Source organism: Haemaphysalis longicornis, unplaced genomic scaffold, assembly GCF_048455015.1.
Source record: "Haemaphysalis longicornis isolate Haplotype H1 unplaced genomic scaffold, Haemaphysalis longicornis Haplotype H1 scaffold_14, whole genome shotgun sequence".
NCBI classification, from domain to species: Eukaryota; Metazoa; Arthropoda; class Arachnida; order Ixodida; family Ixodidae; genus Haemaphysalis; species Haemaphysalis longicornis.
Window position 1 is genome coordinate 31,175,229 of NW_027526245.1, and position 12,735 is coordinate 31,187,963.

The following is a 12,735-nucleotide window of genomic DNA, read 5'->3' on the forward strand; positions in this document are numbered from 1 at the left end:
ATAACGGTGAAAAAGAAGGAATTCGAAGAAGCAGAAGAAACGAACGAAACCCGTACATTTAAACTAGGCTCCTGCAACACATAACAGGGTACACCCTGTTATGTGTTGTGTGTGAAGCAGGTGGCGTGATTTCTCATCCCGCAGTGACAGCCGAGTGAGCAAACCATTTAGCTCTCGCGTAGTAGCTAATGGTTGTAGTCGAGTGGATGACACGACTGACTCCTACTCCGGTGATCTACCAAGCGCAGGCTCGAATCCCTCCTGTGCCACTGATTTCATTTCTTTGTACTGAGTATTGTGAAACGCCGGAATCAACGACTTGCTCAACAGCTTCGCTGTTAGCAGGTGCCGGGATGCGAAACATCAATCTTTCTGCACGGTCTTGGAATGGACGACCTGGCGTATCTTTTTGCTTTAAAGGTGCGCCCTTCCCTACCGGTGCAAGAAAGAAGCCCCGCCCGCGGGGCTAGCATTTTCCTTTAACAAGCGTTGCCTGATCGTCGAAACTACGCGGAGAAGAACTTCTTGCTGGGCTAGTTGGTGAATAGTTTCCATGATTTGAAGCGCAACAAAAAACGCGGGTGAAGAAACAGACGTCTGTCTCGTCTACTCTGTTTCTTCGTCCGAGTGTTTTTTGTTGCGCTTCAAATCACGCAAACTATGCCGCATGCGTCAGGCAAATACCGGCCGCGAGTGCGTGGCGGAAGCCAGACGCGTAAAGCCAGCGCTAAAAATGTACGAAAAGTGTGCACTACGCGATAGACGGTCATGGCTGTTCGGGCAAATGCAGCGAACACGCTTAAAACTTGTACGGTCGTTATTACTTAAAAACTCCGCCGAGAAGCAATACATTCTTTAAAATTTTTTGAAGCGATAGTACTGTTTCATTTACACAAGTTTCCCATTACCAAGCCCGAATAGGAGGACAAAGGAAAGCTGCTGAGTGTGACCAAGGCTAGAGTCATTTCCACGGCTTTGGTCAAAGAAGTAGGTAAGCAATAAAGGTGCTTTGCACGCATGCACAGTACACTTTGGAATGTTCACGGCTGCTTTATATTTTTTTTTTTTTGCCAAGCCGATGTTGCGCACCTAGAGTAAACACCATATTATAGTGTTTGGGGTCGCATATCCACACACATCACCTCGATTTCTGCCACGACCGCAAAGCGCCCAGCACGAACAACGCCGTTTTTAACGCGATAGCTTTGTTAGGCTCATTTTTAAAATTTTGCCGTGGCCGCCAGCCGGCCGCTATGAGCCGTGCTCATCGAGCGTCCACGGTAGTAGAGCCTCCGAAATTTTTATTAATATAGCGGGAGCGACGACCGACGGGCATGTCACCCCTTATCACGGTGTTCAGCAGCGAAGGCGAGAGTACGCGCACGCGCATAGGGCTATCTACTGTATGAGTGTCGTCTCCTGCGCTGTTTCTTTCGGAGTGGTACACCCCTTAGCACTGGTGCCTCTGAATGACTTTGTGCCCCACGCTGCCTAGCTACCTTTGGCGGTAGCGAAACGGCCTTGCAAGATAAGAAAAGCCGGGTGTGTTGCCGTAAGAAGAACAGCGGAGCAGACGATGCTCCCACAACAGGGTATGCGCGTGTGCGTACCCTGGCCTATTTCGCCCGTGAACACCGTGATAAGGTGCTGAAATGCCCGTCGGCCGTCGCTGCCGCTATAACATTAAAATTTTGGGAGGCTGTACATTACCGGTGCTAACAGGAAACTACAACCAGAGTCCTTCAATGCTTCTCTGGTCATGAAACTCCCGGCCAAGTTTTGTACGGGTTCAAAGGCTACCACGAGAGGTGCCACAGCAGATCGGAGGGCATCGGGCGGCCGCCGCTGCTCTGTAGCCAGACCGGCAGGCAGGAACGCAGTAGCAGCATGCCCGTTCGCACCAAATTTTTTCGCCACTCACGAAATGATAAGTCCATTTTAGCGGCCCACGACACGTAAAGCAAGAGCGCACTGCTGATAAGGCGGCGAGCGCCTGTTTTATCTTACTCCGTGGTCCGTTCCCTGCCAAACGCGCTCCGACCACGCCCCCGGCGGCCCACCGATCAAAACCACCGCCGCGGCGCGGCAGCGTACGAAGCTCTCCCATAGCGTGATGGCGAAGTTTCATGACCAGAAAGGCATTGAAGGACTCTGCTACAACTGAGACGGCCAGATGCGAAGGCCTGCCAAGGGTAAGAGCATAGCAGATTGAGGAAAGAAAAACAATGATACCACGGCCGAGTATCATACCAGCATTAGTGTAATTTCAGCCTCAAAAAAATTCATTTCCTCTCAGCTTAATGTATAAACTTGTTTGACGCCTTATTGGGGTTTTTGCTGTCAGTCCGACCAAATACTGTTAATCGTGTAAGAAGTGGTGATATTATACACAAGAACGATACACTGAAAACGTTCCTAATTTTTTTATATGGCTTTATGCGCTTTTCTTACGCCGTTCCGACATCCGCTGTAAACAAAATCCGCCATACATTTTTACTAGCAGCCATGCACAAGAGAATCGAATAAAAAAATACATATCCGCAATATCTCACAACACAAAACATACATATACCCATTTATTTGCCGCAAATGCTTTATTATACAGCCTGCAGCTCCAGTGATAAAATATAAAGCGGAAACATTAAAGGAATACTGACAAGAAGTTCTAACTTTTTCGTTCTGGCGCTGTTAACGCCTATTATAACAAACAACGCGTGGCTTTTGCCTGTTCGAGCTTGTGGCGGCAATCGGTACGGGGCAAATTTGAAAAGTCTATTCAAAATTTGTGTAAATCACAATTTTATACGGGGTTTATCATTAAATGAGACACATTTGAGTTAGTTTCTGTTTATGATGTTGGCCTTCCACTGGTTTGCGCCTTCCATTGCCAAAATTTATGGTGGGGTAGAGAGAACCAGCCCAGCGCAACAAGACCACCGCCAACAGCCGCACCGGACAGTGCTTCCGTTTTTGCAAACGGCTACGCGGCGTCACCCAGAACCGGCCGGTTCCCAGGGTGCGGGGTGTCTTTCGCCACACTAATGGCGATTTAACTGGTGCTGGTATTCTGAGATAGCTTGCCGCCGGGCGAATCTAAATTGGCTTTAGATTCATGGTATGGTTAGAAATCATGGTATAGTCAAGTACCTGGCCCAGACGGGCCAGGCGAGGCGCTCGAGTGCGCCGTCGTTTGGGCCTCGCTGATTTCCTCGAGGGTGTTGTGCACCCCCAGCTCGAGTAGCATGGCCGTGCTGGTGCTGCATATCAATTCCAGGGCCGTCTTGTAAGCCTTGCGGATGGCTGCGTTGATGCGGTTCTGCTCCTGCCGTAGCCAGTAGTGAAACGCGCCGACGTAGGCGACGTGGCTCATCGCAAAAGATTGGAGCAGTCGGAGGAGGCTGGCCTCCTTCATTCCGCTGTGCCGCGTCGCCCCCTCAAAGGTGGCCGCCGCATCCATTCTTAAACTAGACCTTACCAAGGCATTCGATATAGTGTCCCATACGGCCATACTAAATGGCTTGGAATCCATAGCCCCCGGCCAACGTACATATAACTACGTTGGTTAGAAGTTTATTAACACCCAGTACAGCCATATTTCAAATAGGTGACATCACGTCGAAGGGCATTGAACTACCTTCAATAGGCACCCCCAAGGGAGCAGTCCTCTTCCCGCTGCTATTTAATTTCGCTATGCTTAATATCCCACGCAAATTAGATCAGGTCCTAAACCTTCGATACACCTCTACCCCGACAATATAACCATTTGGACGTCGAAAGGCAGTGACGTTAAAATAGAATGCACCCTGCAGAGAGGAGCCCGAATTGTCATCAATGAGGCAAGAACTGCAGGTTCTGAATGCTCCCCAGCTAAATTCGAGTTTCTCGTGCTGCCAGCTAAGCGAGTCTCCCAGCCACCCTCAAACATAACAATCAGTATTGGCGAAACGAATGTACCTACTGTACCCACCATAAAGACATTGCGGTTAATTATCCAGAGCAATTGTGCCAGCCCTCGCTTCATGGTGCAACTCATGACTCAAATGAATCAAACCGAGATGCTACACCCGGTACGGCGTGTAGCATCTCGGAATAAAGAACTGAAAGAAGCTGAAAGAATCCGACTAATAAAAACATTTGTAATCAGCCGCATTACATACTCGCTACCATACCTTAATCCATCGCCGATCGAACAGAACAACTTTTACGAAAAGTCTAGAAGACAGCCCTACAGATATCCCACAGCACTCCCACCGCCAGATTGGAACAGTTGGGCGTCTACAATACAGCCGAGGAACCAATAGAGGCCCACAGGCTCAATCAGCTGTCGCGACTGTCGGCATCCCCTACCGCCAACAAATCATGCACAGACTGAATCTGCGAGCCCCGCTAACTGCCGATACCCGAGTCCCCATCCCCCACGAAATTCAAACTCAACTTCTCATTCGCCCTCTCCCGCGAAACATGCACCCGGTACACAATCAAAAGCTCAGGGAACAACGAGCCCGATCTGTAACCGAGAAATACTCAATAAACCCAAGCACGATATACGTGGACGCGGCCGACAATAGGCACCACGGCGCGTATGCTGTGACGGCTCTATATGACCCCAACATTCCACCCATCCGTTCTCTTACTGTACGCACCCGCAATCCGCCAACGGCAGAAGAGGCGGCTTTTGCGCTGGCATTAGCTCACCGGACGAACCCTGCAATCATAATTTCAGATTCGAAAACGGTCATCAAAAACTTCGCCAAAGGGACTATTTACCCTCAGGCACGGACAATTCTCGTACAAAATCCTCCTAACACCGAAGTGGAATTGATCTGCACTCCTGCCCATACAGGGTTGGGGGGTAACGAGCAGGGGCGGATCCAGCCACTCATTTTAGGGGGGGGGGGGGGGTGCGGTCACTTGAAGTACAAATGAAGAGGGGGGTGGTGACTTTTGTTTTTAGTAGTTACTATTATCAAAGGAACCCCCGACAGAGCATAAATACTGTTAATTTTTGCTCACAGTGGTTCTACGCATTTGTTCTAATCAGTTTTCTAATCTTAATGAATTTCAAGAAATACTACAAATATCGGGCTACCATACTTCAGATGTAAGCACATTTTGCTGTGCTAAGCCTTTGTTAGGAATCGGGTTGCATGGCCGGTGCGAACACGGGTTGGTGAGGTGCCGGGCAGTCATCAGGACAAGTTGATGTGAGAAAGAACGCCTTCTTTATACAAGTATTTACATTATCCGGATCACAGTGAACAGGCACGGCGCTTTCCAGTGCACCGGCACCACATTAAATGAGCCGATTGACGTCCAATCATTTTCCCTCTTTCGACGTGGTCACCAGAATTCCACTAATTCTTGGATATTTCCGGGGTCATAATGATGAGCACATACCTACACTTCAAAAGTGAATGTCCCATTGATAACGAAGCGTTACTGCAGATACAACGGGAGTTCATGTACTAGACTGCAGAAACAATGCCACAGGAATATGTGCAGCTAGACCACCACGATGTCTGGTTGGTAGATTTGGGAACTTCTACTGAAAGTTCTAATGTGAGCAATCCAATGCTACAACGCAAATTCCAACCTCCGTCGTTCACGATTTCCGTTGGCGAAGCGATCAATAACTTTTTCACAGTCAACAGGGATTATCTCTGTGCGTATGTAGCAAGGCGAGGCCGGTCAGGCGTGTCTCACTCATCTGTGATCGCAGCCATGTCTTTAAGCGGCGGAGCGTAGAGAAGGATCTTTCGGCGCTGGCAACGCTTACAGGGAGAGTGGCCAGTATTTGTAGTAGTGCTTTGATCGAAGGAAAGATGTCGACGTCGCACATCAAGAATGCTTCAACAGCAGTCGCAGGGATGTCCGCTCCTTGTTCTCTTTCACGCTTCTGCTTTTCCCGCCATAGTCGCAGTTCTGCTGCAATAACACTAGCATTTATTAAGCCGTGCCTTACGAGCGATCCATACCGCTGGACAATCGGCTTGACTACTTTTGCTTCGTCTTTTGATGCTATGGTATTCAGCAGCTGGGACGGCAAAAATCGGAAGAGCTCACAAACTCCAAAAGTATCATCATTTAATCTCCATTTCAGGTCTGCCAACACATTATCCAGTAGAGGAATATACACTGATGTCCTGAAGAAGCTCTCTGGATCAAGCGATGGAGTGTTAGACCTGTAGGACTGCCTCTTCGTGATGCGAGGGAGCCGCCGCTCTGTTTCAAGTTCGTCCGCGAGCGCGGCGGCTTTCTCGTAGAGAGGTGTGAACGCATCTTCACTGTCACGCCTTTGAGCAGTGAGGGCAGCTACAGTGTCTGTCAGCGTATTCCTTGCTGTATGCACATCAACGCACTCCTTCTGGTAGAGACGACTCAAAGGAAGCGTGTGAGCCAAAAGGTCCGAGAGGCAAACTATCGCCATTATGAACTCACCATCGCCAACGGCGACGCGGAGCGTCCTTGCTTTTGCAGCGCTTTGTAGCTCCTTCCAGTTGGCGACGGCGTCAAGAGCTTTCGCCACGAAGACAAGAGAGTCCCGAAATTGGGTGACACTGTCATGTCGCTCCACCTATCTCGTCTCGCAAAGGCTTTTCAGCTGGTGGCCAAGTGTGTTATACACTGTTTCGTTTTGGTGAGGCGGTGAAGAAGGAAATTACCTCCTTCATAACCCCCACCGCGTTCCTAACTGCTTGAACGCGCGATGACTTCGAGATCGACAAGTTGAGTGCGTGGTTAAAACACGGAGAGTGAACTGCTTTTGTGGCACACCGCTTAATTTCTGACACAGCGCCACGCAGCTATGACACCATGAGGCTGCATCCATCTGTAGCTATGCCGACGCACCTGCCCAAGTCGAATTGTAGGTCCTTCAGCATCTTCAGAATCCGCTCACCAAGTACTCTTCCTGTCAGGATAGGCTCAGTTATGTTGGCGTCGACAGCATGGCTGTCATTGCGAGGGTCAACAAATTGGAAAAAGTCCTCTAGTACAGCGTTCTCGTGTACATAGCGCAGAGCAAGACTTAGCTGCGCCGTGTGAGATACATCGGTTCTTTCGTCGAACATAATGCTGTAGACGCCCGACTCGTGCACCCACTGAATAAGGGTAGCAAGAACCTCTTCTCCACAGCACTTGATCAATTCGTTCTGGGTCGTCTTGGTGATGTACGTGGCTCGAGATGATGGGCTGGCAAGGTGCTTCTGAAGTTCAGTGTCCCCGCTTGATACTCGAAAGCACAGAAGCTCGCGGAAATTGCCCTCATTCGAGGTCATTGAGGCCTCATTTGACCGCTCAAGAAGTCTTCCGTCGTCTCGCTGCCAAGGAAATGGTATGTTTTGGCGCCCTAGAAAGATGATAGACGTTATAATTAGGACCAGGCGGTTTCGGTTCTCGTTCACTTGATGTACACGCTGATTGCTGACTTGGTTGGCTACATCTTTTTCGGGTGCCTTCAGACGTGCGAGAAATTCCTCCCCAGCCAGGATTGCTTCATTGTGGTACTTGCTTGCTTCATGTACAGAAAGATCGCCGTCCTTTCCCAGCAGTTTCGCAAAGGATGTGAGTGGCTTGGTCACCAGTTTTTGGAGGGGGACATTTTTCTGGTAGCCTCCCATCGCACCTGTTACGAACAAAACGCAGTACTTGCAGTACAGGCCCCTGCTATAATCGGACAGGACAAGCACCTTGAACTTGTTTAATTGCGACCGCCTTACGTATCGCTTCTCATTTTTGCCGTTTTTCTGGTGAAGTGAGTATGGAAAACTGTAGTAATCCGGAGGGCACCAATGCGTTTCCAACAAACGCCGTTTAGTGTAGTCATCGACTTTCCCACCGACGAACTTTCCTATGTCACTCGAGAATTCCGCGGAGATGCTCGGAGATACCACGTCCAATCTTTCGCTTTCCAATTCGGTAGTCTGGTCGCACGGAGAAGAAAGGGGTGAACATTCGCCTTGCAGACGTAGCGATACGCTACATGCTGCCGACCGGCGAAGAATACAGGTGTTGGCGTATTTCTCGTCCAGTCGTAGCGTTGGCACAACTGCTGATGAGGTGGCCTGTTCCGTGCCTTCGACTGCAACATGTAGGGATTTCTTAGCAGCAGGAAGGAAGAACTTGTCGATCTTCTGCGAACTTGCCCTCTTCATTCTTCAGAGAGAGCTTTGGGGTTGCAAAAAGACGAAAGAAAATGTGATAGTTTAATGCTGTCGGTGTACATGACAAGCCGCAATTGCGAGCTTCATGTTTAGGAATGCTTCATGTATCAATATGCAGAATACAAAAAAGTAATATTTGCTGACCTGACGATAGAACGAAAACTCATGACTTAAAGCCACATCCTAGAATCTGTACAAGAGTATATGATGATTTAAATTACTAACAGGGGAGCTTACCCATGCAAAGAAAATTCTTCGAAAAATAAATGGATACACACAGGAGATTGCGCAAGCACTGCTCCACTTGCTCATCTTCACTGGTGCGTTACATCGTTTTAACAAGTAAAACAGAGCGAGAGCAACTTCAACGTGCAGAAGCATCAGAGACGACGAAAATTAGCAAACGGCGAGTGCTTAGGCATATTTACGTAAACCTTACAGGGAACTTTCAGCGGAATACTTTAAAAAGAACTGTTCATCGTGTAATCGAAAGAATGAATCACAAAGCGCGTAGCGACATGATGTCGTGCTAAGCTTGAGCAAGAGATGCTGTATCGGCTTGCGATAATCAAATCTCTTGTACTTTAGCAAAATTATTTCAGTCTATGTGACATTGCTTCACTACCTTTGAAACTTCCCAGCATAAAATCGTGGGCAGTGTTCACTTCATCAATATGAAACAACACATGCTCGTATTCTTTGTAAACGCATCTTTAGAAAAACGTACCTTGAAGTTTTATCATATGAATAACCTATACTGCTGCAAAAAGTACCTAATTCAATCACTGATGCATATCGTCGTAGCGGATTCTATAGGATTTTGGTACATTCCTCGTAACTGCGTTAGAAGGGTCAGTATAGTAACTACAACATCCAGGTTATGCTTGGCTGAATACTGGCGTGACTGGCATCTCGAATACTGCAGCTAGCAATGATAGGCACGTTCAAAGTCTTATTGTACTCAAAAACGAAACAATTAAGAGGTGCGGGTATCAAATCTAAAGTTCTAAACGCAAGCTATATATTTGCACATGGCCAACGCTTACCTCGAGTCGTCAGGATGGGTCAAGTGGCTACTACAGTACCAGTCGTTAGATTCATGCGACTCGGCCGACGAAATCACGTTCTGGTCATGTAGTGAGCAGGTGAGTGTTTTGTCACCTTCGACTACATGTCACTTCTAATCTCCTTCAACTTGTGCCACAGTACTGAACCAACTGAACCACCGAACCTTCTTGTCTCGTCGGCTGACGAATGACGATAAAAGCGTACACACCGATCGGTTGCTGGAACTCAAGTGCCTTTATTAGGCGAAGAGAAATGGTGACCCCCCCCCCCCCCCCCCGTTCCCCGGTCCCCGATGGCGCGGCGGCGCAGGCGTGGAACACGATAGCTAACGTGTCATACATCCGGCGGGTCAGGTAACGCGAACCGCCCGAGCAAGCGTGAGAAAGGCAGTTTCAGTGAGCCGTGAAATGCGCGTCCACTACACTTCTGTTTATTTTGATAGAAAAAACAGAGCGGTGAGAGCGGCTGAGCAATCCCGGCTACGCAGCGGCGGCCGCAGCTTATTGCACCGTCTGAATAAATACAAAAACACAAAAATGCGGAGGTAACTGCTCTTTTTGTTTCAATCTCCTGAACGACAGCATGCGCGAAGAAAGCGGGGGCAGAGAGAAAGCCCAAGCACGGCTGCTCCCCACGCCGCTCCGCGAAGCTGTCGATTAACTTGCGCCGGTTCACGGCTGGTGCAAATGCAGCTCCTCGGTTTGTGAGGGTAAACCGTGAAGGGGCCCGAACGTGGGACAGGTGGCGCTGCTGGCGCCGTTCAACAGCGCCACCAGCGGAAGAAAATCGCAAAACTGAACTGGGTATTTCCTGGCGTGTGAATGTGGAGCACGCGTGTTTACGTGCAGTTAAAAGTGCAACCGCTCGTTACCGTGATGATGTTGGTCACGTGACACGCACATTTTTTGCCAGAAACTAGGTCCGGGCGACGCACGTTCATTTTAATCACGTAAAATTTAGGTTAATTAATTAATTACTGGTCATTGACTGGGTAAAGTCAAATTGATGTCATTAGGGCATGTGAGGTATCAAATTGAAGGTCTTAATGAGTGGAATCACGTGGGACAAGTTAAAAATTGCTTCCTGGTCATAGTCATGAGATAGTCATGTGAGTCATAGGTTGGGTTAAAAGTCAAAGTGGTGCCACTAGGGCTTGTGGGGTATCGAATTAAAGGTCTCGATTAGGGGAATCATGGGGCACAAAGTAAAATTCGCTCCCTGGTCATAGTCATGAGACAGTCATGTGAGTCATTGATTGGGTTAACAGTCAATGTGAGGCCACTAGGGCTTGTGAGGTATCAAATTAAAGGTCTTAATGAGTGGAATCACGTGGGACAAGTTAAAAATTGCTTCCTGGTCATAGTCATGAGACAGTCATGTGAGTCATAGATTGGGTTAAAAGTCAAAGTGGTGCCACTAGGGCTTGTGGGGTATCAAATTAAAGGTCTCGATGAGTGGAATCGCGTGGGACAAGTTAAAAATTGCTTCCTGGTCATAGTCATGAGACAGTCATGTGAGTCATGGATTAGGTTAAAAGTCAGTGAGGCCACTAGGGCTTGTGGGATATCAAATTTAAGGTCTCGATTAGGGGAATCATGGGGCACAAAGTAAAATTCGCTTCGTGGTCATGGTCATGAGAGAGTCATGTGAGTCATTGATTGGGTTAACAGTCAGTGTGAAGCCACTAGGGCTTGTGAGGTATCAAATTAAAGGTATTAATGAGTGGAATCACGTGGGACAAGTTAAAAATTGCTTCCTGGTCATAGTCATGAGACAGTCATGTGAGTCATAGATTGGGTTAAAAGTCAAAGTGGTGCCACTAGGGCTTGTGGGGTATCAAATTAAAGGTCTCGATGAGTGGAATCGCGTGGGACAAGTTAAAAATTGCTTCTTGGTCATAGTCATGAGACAGTCATGTGAGTCATGGATTAGGTTAAAAGTCAATGTGAGGCCACTAGGGGTTGTGAGGTATCAAATTAAAGGTCCTAATGGGTGGAATCACGTGGGACAAGTTAAAAATTGCTTCCTGGTCATAGTCATGAGACAGTCATATGAGTCATAGATTGGGTTAAAAGTCAAAATGGTGCCAGTAGGGCTTGTGAGGTATCAAATTAAAGGTCTCGATGAGTGGAATCACGTGGGACAAGTTAAAAATTGCTTCCTGGTCATAGTCATGAGACAGTCATATGAGTCATAGATTGGGTTAAAAGTCAAAGTGGTGCCACTAGGGCTTGTGAGGTATCAAATTAAAGGTATCGATGAGTGGAATCGCGTGGGACAAGTTAAAAATTGCTTCCTGGTCATAGTCATGAGACAGTCATGTGAGTCATGGATTAGGTTAAAAGTCAATGTGAGGCCACTAGGGGTTGTGAGGTATCAAATTAAATGTCTTAATGAGTGGAATCACGTGGGACAAGTTAAAAATTGCTTCCTGGTCATAGTCATGAGACAGTCATATGAGTCATAGATTGGGTTAAAAGTCAAAATGGTGCCACTAGGGCTTGTGAGGTATCAAATTAAAGGTCTCGATGAGTGGAATCGCATGGGACAAGTTAAAAATTGCTTCCTGGTCATAGTCATGAGATAGTCATGTGAGTCATACATTGGGTTAAAAGTCAAAGTGGTGCCACTAGGGCTTGTGCGGTATCAAATTAAAGGTTTCGCTGAGTAGAATAATGGGGGACAAGTTAAAAATTGCTTCCTTGTCATAGTCATGAGACAGACATGTGAGTCATGAATTGGGTTAAAAGTCAGTGATGCCACCAGGGCTTGTGAGGTATCAAATTAAAGGCCTCGATTAGGGGAATCGCGTGGGGCAAGTTAAAAATTGCTTCCTGGTCATAGTCATGAGACAGTCATGTGAGTCATGGATTAGGTTAAAAGTCAATATGAGGCCACTAGGGCTTGTGAGGTATCAAATTAAAGGCCTTAATGAGTGGAATCACATGGGACAAGTTAAAAATTGCTTCCTGATCATAGTCATGAGACAGTCATGTGTCATAGATTGAGTTAAAAGTCAAAGTGGTTCCACTAGGGCTCGTGAGGTATCAAAATAAAGGCCTCGATGAGGGGAATCATGGACAAATTAAAAGTCGCTTACTGGTTATAGTCATGAGATGGTAACGTGAGTCACAAATTGGTTTAAAAGTCAAAGTGGTGCCAGTAGGGCTTGTGAGGTATCAAATTAAAGGTCTCGATGAGGGGAATCACATGTGACAAATTAAAAATTGCTTCCTAGTTATACTCATGAGATAGTCACGTGAGTCATAGGTTGGGTTAAACGTGAGTGTGACACTACTGGGGCTTGGGGGAGATCAAATGAAAGGTCTCCATCTAGAATGTTTTCATACAATCTATTTTTTGAAAAGATAACGAAGGAATATCTTTAAATAAAGTTAGAAAGATCACCAGTTTAGGTGACATCAGTTGATATTACAAGCCGACACAAGTCCGCGAAGAATCCGTATTAGGGTACAGCGCACATTGTGGGCACGATTTTATCTTT

The 12,735-nt window shown here is 47.4% G+C and overlaps 1 protein-coding gene across 1 annotated transcript in view; it reads right to left on the bottom strand.

Annotated features, from left to right (window-relative positions):
- The window catches only part of LOC144165226 (uncharacterized), a 90,202-nt gene extending 80,753 nt beyond the window's left edge, over positions 1-9,449 (bottom strand). The window contains exon 1 of the mRNA XM_077695344.1: positions 9,209-9,449. The gene's annotated coding sequence lies outside the window, so the exon portion shown is untranslated. The remainder of the gene's footprint in view (positions 1-9,208) is intronic.
- Positions 9,450-12,735: the final 3,286 nt, after the last annotated feature.